This window comes from Vicia villosa, linkage group LG7, assembly GCF_029867415.1.
Source record: "Vicia villosa cultivar HV-30 ecotype Madison, WI linkage group LG7, Vvil1.0, whole genome shotgun sequence".
NCBI lineage: Eukaryota > Viridiplantae > Streptophyta > Magnoliopsida > Fabales > Fabaceae > Vicia > Vicia villosa.
In genome coordinates, this window is record NC_081186.1 from 109,014,976 (window position 1) to 109,028,647 (window position 13,672).

Sequence of the window (13,672 nt, forward strand, 5' to 3'; positions counted from 1 at the left end):
AATTTCAAAACTAAATAGATGATTACAAATAATATGAATAGAAGAGAACATGGTGTACTATGGTACATACTATACATAGTTTTTTTTTTTTAAAAAACTTGCATATGGTCGAGACCTAGCAGATTAATCTAAAGGGACCACTAGTGGAAGACCATTTAAAATAGAGTTGATAAAACGAGTCCGGTTCGTTGAATATATCTATTTTGTCTATATAGCGGGTTAAAGTTTCAGATTCACACTCTGATGAACTCTCTTTGTCTCGTCCCATTTTTTGTCGCCTTTTGCAGGTGCGGACAATAACATAACTTTTCTACAGAGCCGCCATGCCCTCATTTTTTTTAAGAACGGACAAATATTTGTACACTCAATTATGTGTGTCCCGCTACTTATTATTTTGCAGGTTTTTGTGGAACGCACCTAAACAGACAGTCATGCTCGTTTGCCACCCTTATTTAAAATGAGAGTTTTGCTATGTATGAACTAATTCAATATAAGAATTATTAGCATTGGAATTCGAACTTGAGATTTAGCATACCTCATAACCTAACCCTACCAATTAGAGTTTTAAAAAAATGTCTGCGACCGCAAAAACGATTGAGAAAAACTATATTGACAGGTGTCGATATCAATACTGTTATCACCGTTTTTATATTAAAGAATAAATAGTGATAATTCACACTATGACGATTACAATCAGTGTTGCGACTTATACACCGACTGAATTTGCAAAATCCTTTACGCGACCGACGGAGTTTTTTAAAACCTTGCTACCAGTATCAAAGTATGGTTTGTGATGAAACTTGGTGCCACGTGGCAAAATCAAGGAGATATTTATGGGTAATGAGGAAGACATAGAAGTTGAAAAAATGGGAGACGATTGGTCTGTAGAATAGGGTGCAATTGGTAGAAAAATAATATGTGGGAGTATGTGCATAGTGAGCGTGGCCAAGGGGTGTGAGAATTTCAATCTCGTTGAAAATTGCATTACGTAGGATATAGTAGTACGAGTATTATAGAGTATGGTGAAATGAGACTTGGAGCACACAATGAGGAGATATCAATAACTTTTTAAATATATTTTAAACTATGTTTGAGAATTACGGAATGTCAGATCTGTCAACAATTTTAGGATGCGTACCTTACAAAAAGATATTGATATTATAGTATAATGTTATTTTATAATATTATTATTCATATTTATGCGGTTCTTGTTGAAACTTACTACAAAGTGTTGCTGCAGAAAATGACAGAAGAGTGTAAAGCCCAAATAAGCGCCGAGATTAACTAAATTAATTTGTGAATTTGTTTGTATATTTTGTACGAGTGAAATTTTTTTTATCGAAAACTCTAAAATATTTTTCAAAAATAAACGCATTTCAAATCAAATTTTAAGGTGTTTCAAAAATGCATCTTCGAAAATGCTAAATTTATATTTGAACGTTAAATTTAAACATTTGGTGATATTTTCGGAGATTCATTTTCGAAAATATTCAACTTATACCACCTTGCTGCATGAACTACTTCATTCTCCTCATTTCACCCCATAACCAAAACACTCTAAAAAACTTCATTCATTGTCAATCGATTTTTCGTCTTCAAACCAAATTTCAAGTGTTTTTATCATGTCAAAGAGAGTATAAAAAGCTACAATTTAAAGTAAATTTTCCTCATTTCATCTCTCATTTTCTTGCATTGAAGCTGATTTTTGGATGAAAAATTTTATGCGTCTCTTCGGATATCACAACTAATATATCTATTCAACATTTTACCGTTGTTTACTTTTACGGATTTTTAAGTGTTTTTCTGTTTTTATGTACTAATTCTGCCTAAATAAATTTTGTTGTTGGTTCTGCATAATTCGGAAATGCATATCCGAAATATTTTAAAAAACCATCAGAGCATGTTTCGGATATGCATCTCCGAAAACCCTCTGTTTTCGTTAAAAAATAAGGAGTGAATTTGGAAGTGTATATCTAAAACATGCCATGACATAAGATAAGAATTCTTGAGACCAAATTCCTCTAAATCTTCTGTAAATAGGGTTTCCAAACCATTTCTTCAACATCACACACCACAAATCAGAGATGACCCAAACATATCATCACCTTGCTTTTGTTTATTTCAATGGTGCAAAGCCGCCACTTCAATTTAGGCTCTGGCTTGACTTCTGCAATGATATTAGGCATATCTTCATAAACATCATTTGTTGCGCAAGATTGTGAAGCGGGATTGAGAGCACCATTCCAGCGCCAAGCACCAATAATCCATCGACCACAATCATATATTTTAATTCTAGCATTCTACAAAAAAACAAACATGCCATGAAAGAGCATATTCAAAGGTTCAAAATCCAACTAGTTATAACTCTAAAAGTCGATATCAAAACCACGTCATAGTTTTCAAGAGATACTACTAGCGAACCAGTTTGAATCTTTCTCCCACCCACCTAGTGAAAATCGAAGATCCCTCCACCTAATAAGAAATTCCTCCACCTTAACAAACCAAGCCTTCAATGTCTCCATATTTGAAGCCTAAGAGGAGATACCAAGGAGAATCATTCCCTGCAAGAATTTTCCAAGCCCATTTTCTTATAAGAGCAATATTGAAAGCAATACAATCTCTCACCCCTAATCCCATATGCAATTCTGGTCTATAAATTTGATCCCATGAAACCCATTTGATTGTTTTTTATTCCCTCCACCATTCCAAAGAAAAGCGCATTAAATCTTTATGATTTCTTGATAAACTATTTTCAGGTCCTTTGAGAATGAAAAGAAGAAAAATGGGATTGAGTTTAAAGCATATTTAGACTAGTAACTCGTCATCCCAAAGAAACCGGTTTACCCTTCTAAGTAGAAAGCCTGCTATGGAGCTTTACGAGCAACGGATCCCAAGAGGAGTACCTGCGAGGTTTGGCCTTAATTGGTAAGCCCATAATGGAGAAAGGGAATAGGCTAGTTGCACAGGACAGGAATTCTGAGGCAACTAACAAAAACTGGCTCAGAGTTAAAACCAAGAATTTTGCTTGTGTTCATTAGGGATGATATGTTGGACATTAAATTCTTTGTTGGACATTTATTGGTGATATGTACTGTTGTTGAAGTTTCTTCTCCCCATATATAATTTGAAAATTGTTTAGCCTTTAGCATGCTTCTTAACATGTTCAATATGCTTCTCTTCTTTCTTTCATCAATGCCATTATGTTGAGGTGTGTAGGAAGCTATTATCTCATGCCCAACTTCTTCTTTAACATAGAATTGTGAAAACTTAGTTGAACTATATTCATGTCGCCCATTAATTCTCCATCTCTTGTTGTCACATTCATTGTGTTTTTTAACTAACTACTTAAAATTTTTTAGTCGAGTGAATACTTCACTTTTCTTCTCCATCAAGTAAATCCAATATACTTGGTGAATTCAACTATGAAGGTTACAAAAAATAGAAATTACCTCCCATTGACTTTACATCAAATGGTCTATATGCATTTGAATGAACAATCTCTAACTTGTGCTTTGACTTTATAGGAAAGTCATGCTTGAATGACTTCCTTGTATATGCTTGACTACGCAATATTTTCACACAATTGCTTTGATATTTTGATCTGAGGAAGATCATACACATTTTCTTCATATGCATTATACTTTGATTTAAAAAATTCAGATTACCATACCTTTGATGCTAAATCTAGTTCTAATCCTCAATAGTGGTTGACACGAGACATTGATGGTAAAACATGTTGATCATAATCCTCTTGTGGTTTGACATAGGTGTCTTCAAAATTCGTTTAAAATTTGCAGTAAACACCTTCAATTACTTGTCCTATAGCCTTGTAATATAGTTCTTATCAAACAATTGGCTCAAACTAACTAGCTTGCTTGGTATTGAAAGAAGCTTGAATCGAATCGATGCTCTTGATATTGATTTGTTGGGATTTTTTTATTCTCAAAGTAATGAGTGTTGTAGATTATGTCCACCCATGCAGCTTGATTCCATCTTCTTGAAATGATTAATCTTTTTCCTGCAAAATAATAAATAATTATATAAACCTGAGGCGTGTAAAAACACTGTCCTTAAGGATTTATCCGCCTCATAAGCGCAAATCCCCCAGGATTCAACAGGTTCTTCTCAGATTCTTAATAAGACTCTGAGGCGTCAGAACAACAAGAAACATATTGACCGGAAGATGTAACCAGGAAAAACTAAAAAGAATAAGGAATATAAAATAAAGAGAGCTTTTCACGTTATATGTTCTAGTATTTTTTTATTTTTCTCCTCTCTCCAAAATAGTAGAGAAATTGTTATATATAAAGAAAGGAAGATGAAGTAGTAAGTTTGACTAAGTCAAGTCAAACTAATTAATTGCAATTATTTGATCAAGCCAAATTATTATAAGTCATAAAATAAATAATAATATTAATAGTAATATTAATGATAATAATATAATAATGATGATTAATATTAAAAAATATTTTTCTATATATGATGTGAAAAAATATATTTAGAACTTTTGAAATATAATCAAAATTTTCAACAATGAGCATGCAAAGAGAGATCAAATTAGAAAAGAGAGAAACTAATTTATATATATGTGTTAGTCATGATCCGTTAACATCAGATATAAGTGTAAAGTCTTGCACTAAATCTCAACTGTTAATAGGAATAAAACAAATTGCCATTTCTTTTTCCTAAAAAAAGACAATTTATAGGGAAAAGAATATATATATATATATATATATATATATATATATATATATATATATATATATACATATATATATATATATATATGTATACATATATATATATATGTATACATATATATATATATATATGTATACATATATATGTATACATATATATGTATACATATATATGTATATATATATATGTATACATATATATGTATACATGTATAGATATATATGTATACATATATATGTATATATATATATATATATATATATATATATATATATATATATATATATATATATATATATATATATATATATATATATATATATATATATATATATATATATATATATATATATTTTTGCAAGTGAGTGATTTGCAACATAAATTAAATGTCACAAATGATTTTGTTTAAGAATTAGTTAATTGATTTATATATATTAACTACATTCTTAAATATTTTAGAAAGAATCAATATGCAATTACTAAATTGGTTATTTTCCTTTGAATTGCTAGTGCCTACCAACCAGCTTTGGTAATTTGGCTTCTAGCTGTGTATGTGATTTTAATTTTATAGAGGCAAAAATCTAAAGCAAGAATCGTTTGCAGAATATATTGTATATTGTACAATGATTGACGTGAAATAAAAAGTGTGGATTTTGTTCAAAAACAACAACAGTGTATCATCAGAAATCTTAATATAAAAAAATTGTCCAAGTATATATCAGTTGTTTTTAATTGGATTATAGAGTAAAGTTAGTATTGGGAGAAAAAACTTGCATATTAGAAGTTTGCCCCTTTATTCCCAAAAAAAAGAAAAAAGAAAAAAGTTAAATGAACTTTTCACTCAAAGGAAGAAGAAAAAGAAAAGTTTGTTATCCTAAATCAGCATCATCATTTGTGTTGCGTGATCAAATTGCTTAGACAGAATCAAGTTCTTCTATAATTCACTTGTGACCTGTAGTATTTTATTCTTGTGAAACCAAAAAGAGGAGTTTTAAGGTTTTCTTTATGTGTTAGGTCCACTTAGGTGAAATAAGTGGATTTCTTTCTTTTAAATTGATGTGGTAGTAGAAAATATATGATGTGATGTCATGACAATTTAATAAGAGTATAAATAAATTAATGAAAAGGATATAAGAAAGCTTGCCTATAGACATTGGACCTATCTTCCACATTTCCACATCGTAGAGTATGGTTAAAGTTTCAATTAGTATGCACAAGAGCATTTTAAAATGTGATGCATAACTACACTTTGTTGGTTTGAAATAGGAGACAATCTTATACTTGGGCACAAATAACTCAAGATGCAATAGAGAAGGTCCAGATGATTCAAAGGAAAAAATATAGTTGCTTAGAGAAGGTAAAAATATTTCATGATAAAAAGTCTAGAGTTTTTTTATTTGAAGTTAGCATGTTTTCTCGAGGGCTACACCTACTAAATGAGTTGATAGAATGGTGAAGACGGATAAGTTGACATCAATGGAATTATTAGACCTTATGAAATTTTAGAGTTTGGTAAGGAGTTTGAAGACGAAGGGAGGAGAGAGTTTAGAAAAATGAAAGGTTTTTTTTTCACCCACCTCCTAACTTTCTTGTCCACCCCTGGTGAATTTACAACATTACCCCTTGTTTCGGAAGTTCATTTCCGAAACGGTACTTTTTTTTGAAAAAAATGTGTTTTCGGAAATGAACTTCCGAAAACGTGTTTTTTTTAATATAAAATATTGGTTTCGGAGATGCATCTCCGAAATAAAGTTACATTTTCAGAAAATGTGGTGTTTCGGAAGTTCATCTCCGAACGCACCCCCTTGGAGAATTCGGAAATGAACCTCCGAAAATATGTTTGGACAGAATAAAATGAAAAACAACAACAATTCGCTTTATTTAATCGGGTGAAGATTACAACGATAATATTACATAAAATTAAAGTTACATATTGTTGAACACGGGTAGGTGGGGATGAGAGAGTGGTGGGGAGAAAAAAAGGCTTCCAAATTTCAAAAGGTGTACTACTGTAAGTAACAAATGACGGAGGAGGTGTAACCGGGGCCGGAACATATGACGGAGGAGGTGGATGTCCGGAGGAAGAAGAACCGGAGGTACGTCCACCGCGAGACAAAGGAGCCAATCAATGTAAGCTATAATTTATCATTATCATCAGGGGACGTCATTACAAAAAATTGGGAAAAAAATCTTATTATTTTTAATCTTGATTTTTTAGAAATGACGTCCCCAGATGATAATGATAAACTATAGCTTACAATGATTGGCTCCTTTGTCTCGCGGTGGACGTACCTCCGGTTCTTCTTCCTCCGGACATCCACCTCCTCCGTCATATGTTCCGGCCCCGGTTACACCTCCTCCGTCATTTGTTACTTACAGTAGTACGTATTTTTATTAACATGATAAATCCAATACAAAAACATTGTGCGATACAATCCGAAATTCGAACAAAACAAAACAAAACACGTCAAACAAAACAAAAACATGTTATTCTGCCCGACGAGCGTTACAAAATACACATCAAACAAAATAAAAACACGTTATTCTTCTCGACGAGCGAACTCCTCCGAATGAAGATAATTATACCAATCTTCATCCCACTCATTATCAGAACCATCAGCGTTGATCACGCCTGAAGGCTGAGCCTGCGCGTCCGAGCCATGGACTCCCAGGGGACGAGAAGCAGAACCAGTCGAAAGCTTCTTCTTCTCCTTCACCTCCTTCACCTCCTTCACCTCTTTCACCTCCTTCTTTGAAGAACCCTTTCTTCCCTTAGCGCCCTCTTTAGAAGACGCAGTCCTGCGTGCTTGTTGGTTGTCTGACATGTTCCTGTAAACAAATGAAATCGATTAATATGCGAGACAAAATAAAAAACAAAAAAATTTGAACTTCTGATACAATTCGGAAGTTCATATCCGAAAACTGGGAGGGAGGTGTTTTCGGAAATGAACTTCCGAAACACCCCTGCGATGCATTTTTCTGCAACTTCCATGGCAGACCCCTAAACCAAACTTCAAACCAAATCAAAATGCTTCTAAACAACCTAAATACTACTAACAACCTAACCATATATCATTTATGCAATTAAAACCCTAAATAACATGCATCACAAAACTAGATTTAAAAATTTCAAAACTTACAAAGTGTTAGGATTGAGGGCTTTTGAATGTTGTTTAGCAGTGTGATTGGAGCCTTGATGCAGCTTTGGAATTCTGTTTGCACAAATTTTCGCCTTTGCCACTTTTTGTTTTGATTTAGGGTAAATGATTGGGGGAGGGGGAGTGTTTTGATAAATCTGCAGAAATCGCAGTATTTCGGAAGTTCATTTCCGAAAACATTATTTCGGAAATGAACTTCCGAAATAAGTCAATTTTTTCAAAAAAAAAGCGCTTCGGAAGTTCATTTCCGAAGCAGGGGTATTTTGGTATTTTCGCTGGGGGTGACCCCCATAGGGAGGTGGCCAAAGAACTTTTCAAATGAAATGATTGAGTGGAAATAATTTCATATGAAAGCGTTATGTAGTAAAAAAATTGGAGAAAATTTTTGTATGAAAGTGTTATGTAATATTATGTTAAGTGGTGAGACTTGTAACTAGGCATGGCACGGGGCGGGGCGGGGACGCTTATTACCTCCCTTAAACTCAAATTCGAATTCTCAAATAATCTTCATTCCCCACCCCAAATCCAAACGAGGATGAAGAATTAAAATTCAAATCCGACCCAAACAGGTTCGGGTATCTCCGCCCTGTCACCATCCATTTAGTGAAATCAATTTTTTTAATAAAAATAATTATTTTTCCAAAATCAAATTGCATTATAAATAATAAAATAAAACAATTTCAAATATTTTAAATAATAAATACAAATTAAAATATCAAAATATTGGTAGCATATTTAATACTATAACTTATTAAAAAAATATAATAATGTACATAATAAAATAAACGGGGCGGCTTCAGGGTGGGTACTATTGTCCTCATTACCCGACTCATCCCCATATTTTGTACTTGGAAAAAACTCAAACTCGAACCCTAACCCAGTTAAAGCGGATTTTCCCCGTGAACTTCGGGACAGGTTCGGGTGGGCACTCGCGGATACATGTTTTGTTGTCATGCCTGCTTGTAACACCCTAATTTTAATTTATTGTTTTAAAATTATTTTTATGATATTTGATAGATGATTGAATGTCTAGACAATAATATAAGATTACTAAGACCTACATACTGTAGTCAAAGTGTGTTTTAGTATGTCGGTGTGGAAATGCTAGGGTTGTTAGGATTTTGAATTGGGTTTGATTGTTATGTCCAATTGTTTAAGTTAGCTTGTACTCAAAGTTAGTTTGTAATGGGTATTTATGAAAAAAGCCCAGTAGTTTAGTATGTTAGATTTATTATAAATTGCATATTAGTCTTTTATCATTGCATACTGCAAATCCTAATTTAGGGTGAGAGGGTTATTTGTTATTCTTGTAACACTTGTAATCTTGATTGAAAGAGAAAGTAAAGAATTACAGTTATAGCCAATTCTGTGTTCTTATTGCTCCCTTACTTTTTCTTACTCTTGTGGGTTTCTTGCCGAAAGAAACCTATTATAATTTGTGATTCCGACATCGTTTTTCACAAAAAATTGGTGCGGTGAGCGTGGAGAAGATGCCTTCAACAAATTATGATATTGAAAGTTTCACCGGAGTGAACGATTTTGGTCTGTGGAGCTTGAAGATGAAAGCCCTATTGGTCCAGCATGGTTGTTTGGAAGCGTTAAAGGGAACATCAGCTATGGATGTTGCGTTACCGAAAAAAGAAAAGACGAGCGTGATAGAGAAATCCCACAATGCAATCTTTCGACAGGTATCAAAGGAGACGACGACATCAGGGTTATGGGTGAAACTTGAAAGTTTGTACATGACCAAATCGCTAGTAAATCGACTCTACCTGAAGCAAGATTTGTATCCATTCAAGATGATTGAAGACAAAGTATTGGCTGAGCAGTTGGATATGTTTAACAAGTTTATTCTTGATCTTGAATATATTGATGTGAAGATCGATGATGAAGATCAATCGTTGTTGCTGTGGTGCGCTTATCCTAAAACACATGCTCACTTCAAAGAAACTCTCTTGTATGGAAGGGAGTCCCTGACCTTAGAAGAAGTTCAATCATTCTTGTATTATAAGGACTTGAATGAAGGAAAGGAGCATAAACCTTTGACGGTTGGTGAAGGTTTGGTTGTTAAGGGAAATTTCTTGTGAAAGGATGTTAAGTTTGACAAGAAGAAAGGTAAAAGTCAGCAGAAGTCTTACAGTGGCGAAACATCTAGTATTTGATGCTATCATTGTAAGAAGGAGGGTTACACAAGAAAGGTATGCCTTGAACGTCTAAAAGATCATGGAGGTAAGGATAATGGCAATGCATCCATTGTTCAAGATGATTTTGACTCATATGATATTCTTGGGGTTTCAAGCAGTGACTCTAGTAAGAAGTGGATTATGGATTCAAGTTGCACTTGGCACATGAATTCAAACAAAGACTTGTTCGAGGAATTATGTAATCAATATGGTGGGTTTGTATTATTGGGAAACAACAAAGCTTGCAAGATTGTAGGTATTGGATATGTGAGATTTAAGCTCCATGATGAGTCAATAAAGTTGTTGACTGAAGTCAGGTGTGTACCTAATTTGAAGAGAAATTTGATTTCTCTTGGTGAATTCGACAATAAAGGATATGTTTTCCAAGGAGAAAAGAGTATCCTAAAAGTCATGAAGGGGTCGAAGGAAGTCTTGATAGGCATGAAGAAACAAATCTTGTATATTCTAACTTCCACTATTGAATCTTTAAAGCCTCACTATAGTTGATTGGTTCGACATCTGCAAGTAAAGCAAAATGAACTAATTCTTCATCTGGTGTGACTTCAACATCACCAAGCACCTCAAAATCTTGAAGTCTAGTGGTACGAACTCTAGTTCCTTGGGGTCTTTCACTTGTTTTAGCCACAACCTCTTTGACTTCGATTGTATTGAGAATGTTAGTAACTTCTTCAACTTCGACTTCACTTGGTTTCTCAACAATTCCTTCGAATTCGACTTCACCAGTTTCTTCGTTGAACTCATGGCTCATAAATGGCTTGTTAACTGAATTACTTGATTTCCAATCCCAGGAAGAATTTTCATCAATCATAATATCTCGACTCAACACAATCTTCGCATTAACTGTATTTGAACAGCTTGTATGCACCAGTCGTATGATATCCTACCAGAATCATAGGTTCATTCTTGTCATCAAGCTTCCTTCTTCTTGCATCAGGAACATGCTCGTAACACATAGAGCCAAACACCTTCAGATGACTCACTGATGGTCGTTTTCCACTCCACACTTCTTCAGGAACTTTATACTTAAACTTCTTGGTAGGGAACCTGCTCAGGATATAAACTGCATTCGAAACAGCTTCACCCCATAAGGACTTTGGCAGATTCTTCTTCAGCATGCATTTTGCCATATCCAATATGGTTTTGTTCCTTCGTTCTCCAATTCCATTATGTTGAGGTGTATAAGGAGCATTTACCTCATGATCAACACCGTGTTCTGCACAAAATTCTTCAAACATCTTGGATGTGTATTTGCCACCTCCATCTGTTCTCAAAACTTTGATCTTCTTCTCACTCTGGTTTTCGACAAGTATCTTGAATCTCTTAAAGATTTAAAATACTTCGTCCTTTCTCTTGATCATATAGATCCATAATTTTCGACTATACTCATCGACAAACGAAACAAAATATATGTTTCCACCAATGGTATGTTCTTCGAATGGACCACATAGATCTGAGTGTGCCACTTCGAGTATGCAGGATGATCTCATTGGCATAGTCGAAGTGGAAGAATTTCTGGATTACATTCAAACTAAACAACCTTCACATAATTTATCAGGCATCTCAAGACTTGGAATACCAATAACCATATCTTGAGTAGTCAGTTGATTGAGTGATCGAAAATTCAAATGTCTAAATCTCAAATACCACAACCAACTATCATTGTGGTCGATAATGGTTTTAAAACATTGTACTTCAGTCGAACTGATCATGGTCTTAAACATCCTGTTCTTCGATAGAGGAGATTTCAAGACCAAATTGTTTTGGGTGAACAATTTTAAAACTCCATCTTTCATGACAACTGAAAAACCTTTATGGATTAGTTGTCCAACACTTAGCAGGTTGCACTTCATTTTAGGTACATAGAGAACATCTTTAATCATAGTTTTCCCTCCATTACTCATTTGAAAAATTATGTTTACAGTACCTTCTGCTTGCAACGAACTATTATTTGTAAGTTTTACCTTGCTCTTCTTTTGAATCGTCGAAATATGCCAACCACACCTTTTGATCAGTCATGTGATTCGAGCAGCCTGAGTCGAGAAACCAGATCTTGGATTCGACGTGGTTATGTGCCACTGCAGCCATAACCACCATACCTTCAGAATCATCTAAATTTGGCGTGCAAGGTTCGCTCCTTCTTCCTTTCCTTTTGTCGATCCATTGTCTTTCAAGTACCAACAATGTTTAGACAAGTGACCCCACTTCTCACAGTTTTAGCACATCACACATTTTCTTATCTTCTTTGTCCTTTCGATAGTTTCCTCCTCCTTTTTTTCAGGATTCATAAGTTCTATCTTCGACCTATTGCTTGTGAGAGTTCGACCAAGGCTTCTTGCCCTGAGTCTTGTCGACTTTGCTTTTGAATTTGTTGGAACCACCATTATTTTTCCATCACCGAGCCTGCAAAGCTTGTATTGGATCTTGAACTCCTTTACTTTTGACAATCCTAATCTCATGTGCCTCCAACGAACCAACCAAATCTTCTAATTTTAGGGTTTCAAGTTGATTGGTTTCTTGAATAGCTACGATAACGTCATTAAAGTGAGAGGTTAACATACGCATCACCTTCTCAACTATCATCTTACCAGTTAGGGTTTCACCACAACCCTTCATGAGATGGAAGAGTTTTTTCACCTTTGACACATACTCTGCAACCTTTTTGTCTTCTCCCATCGACAACAATTCATATTGTCGATGCAAGGTCTGCAACTTGACAACCTTGACTTTCTCACCACCTTCATAATACTTGACAATAATATCCCATGCATCCTTCGCTGATTCAGCATGAGAGATTCTGTCGAAGTTATATGTATCGACCACTATTTGAATACAATACACAACCTTGCAATCCTTCTCCTTGGCTTCGGCGTGGGCAGTTTTCTGTGCGTCGGATGCATTTGCAGCTAGCATAGAAACTCCATTAGTAACCACTTATAGGGTTTCATGAAAGCCAAACAAATATTGCATGTATTTTCTCCATCGAATCCAATTCTTGCCGTCAAGCATTAGAAGAGAATTTGGGATGCCATTAGTACCATTCATCTTTGCAGCGATTGATTTACGTTCCTTAGAAACATGACCACTAGCGTGAAGTTCTTGAAAACACGATCAAGAATAATAATCGAAAGCTCTGGATACCAATTTGTTAGTGCGTGATACATTTTTAGTGAGGAGAGAATAGAGAGAATAAAGGAAATAAGGATTATTATTGAATTGAATTGTACAAATAATAATACAGACTATGATTATTTTTATACAATCCTTATTGGACTTGGGTTTACACAACTTTTTTTTGGCTTTCACCACCGGTATAGTCCGGTTCAAGGGTCAGTTTTGGCATCAAGTGGTTTCAGCCCCCTCCCGATCGCAGTTGCGGGGGATCGAATTGTTGTCCTCCCTACCAAATCATGCGCCAATCACCACTGGACCAACTAATGATTGGTTCTTATTCTTTCCAATTTATATCTACACTAATATAAGTCACGAAAACGAGTCGTCTTATCTATATGGCCATTTAGGTTTGGAAATAAAATTCTATAATCTTTTGTGTATATAAGATATATCATGGTCCTTTTGATTTCTTGCATGTGTGACAATTTAGGTTTTATA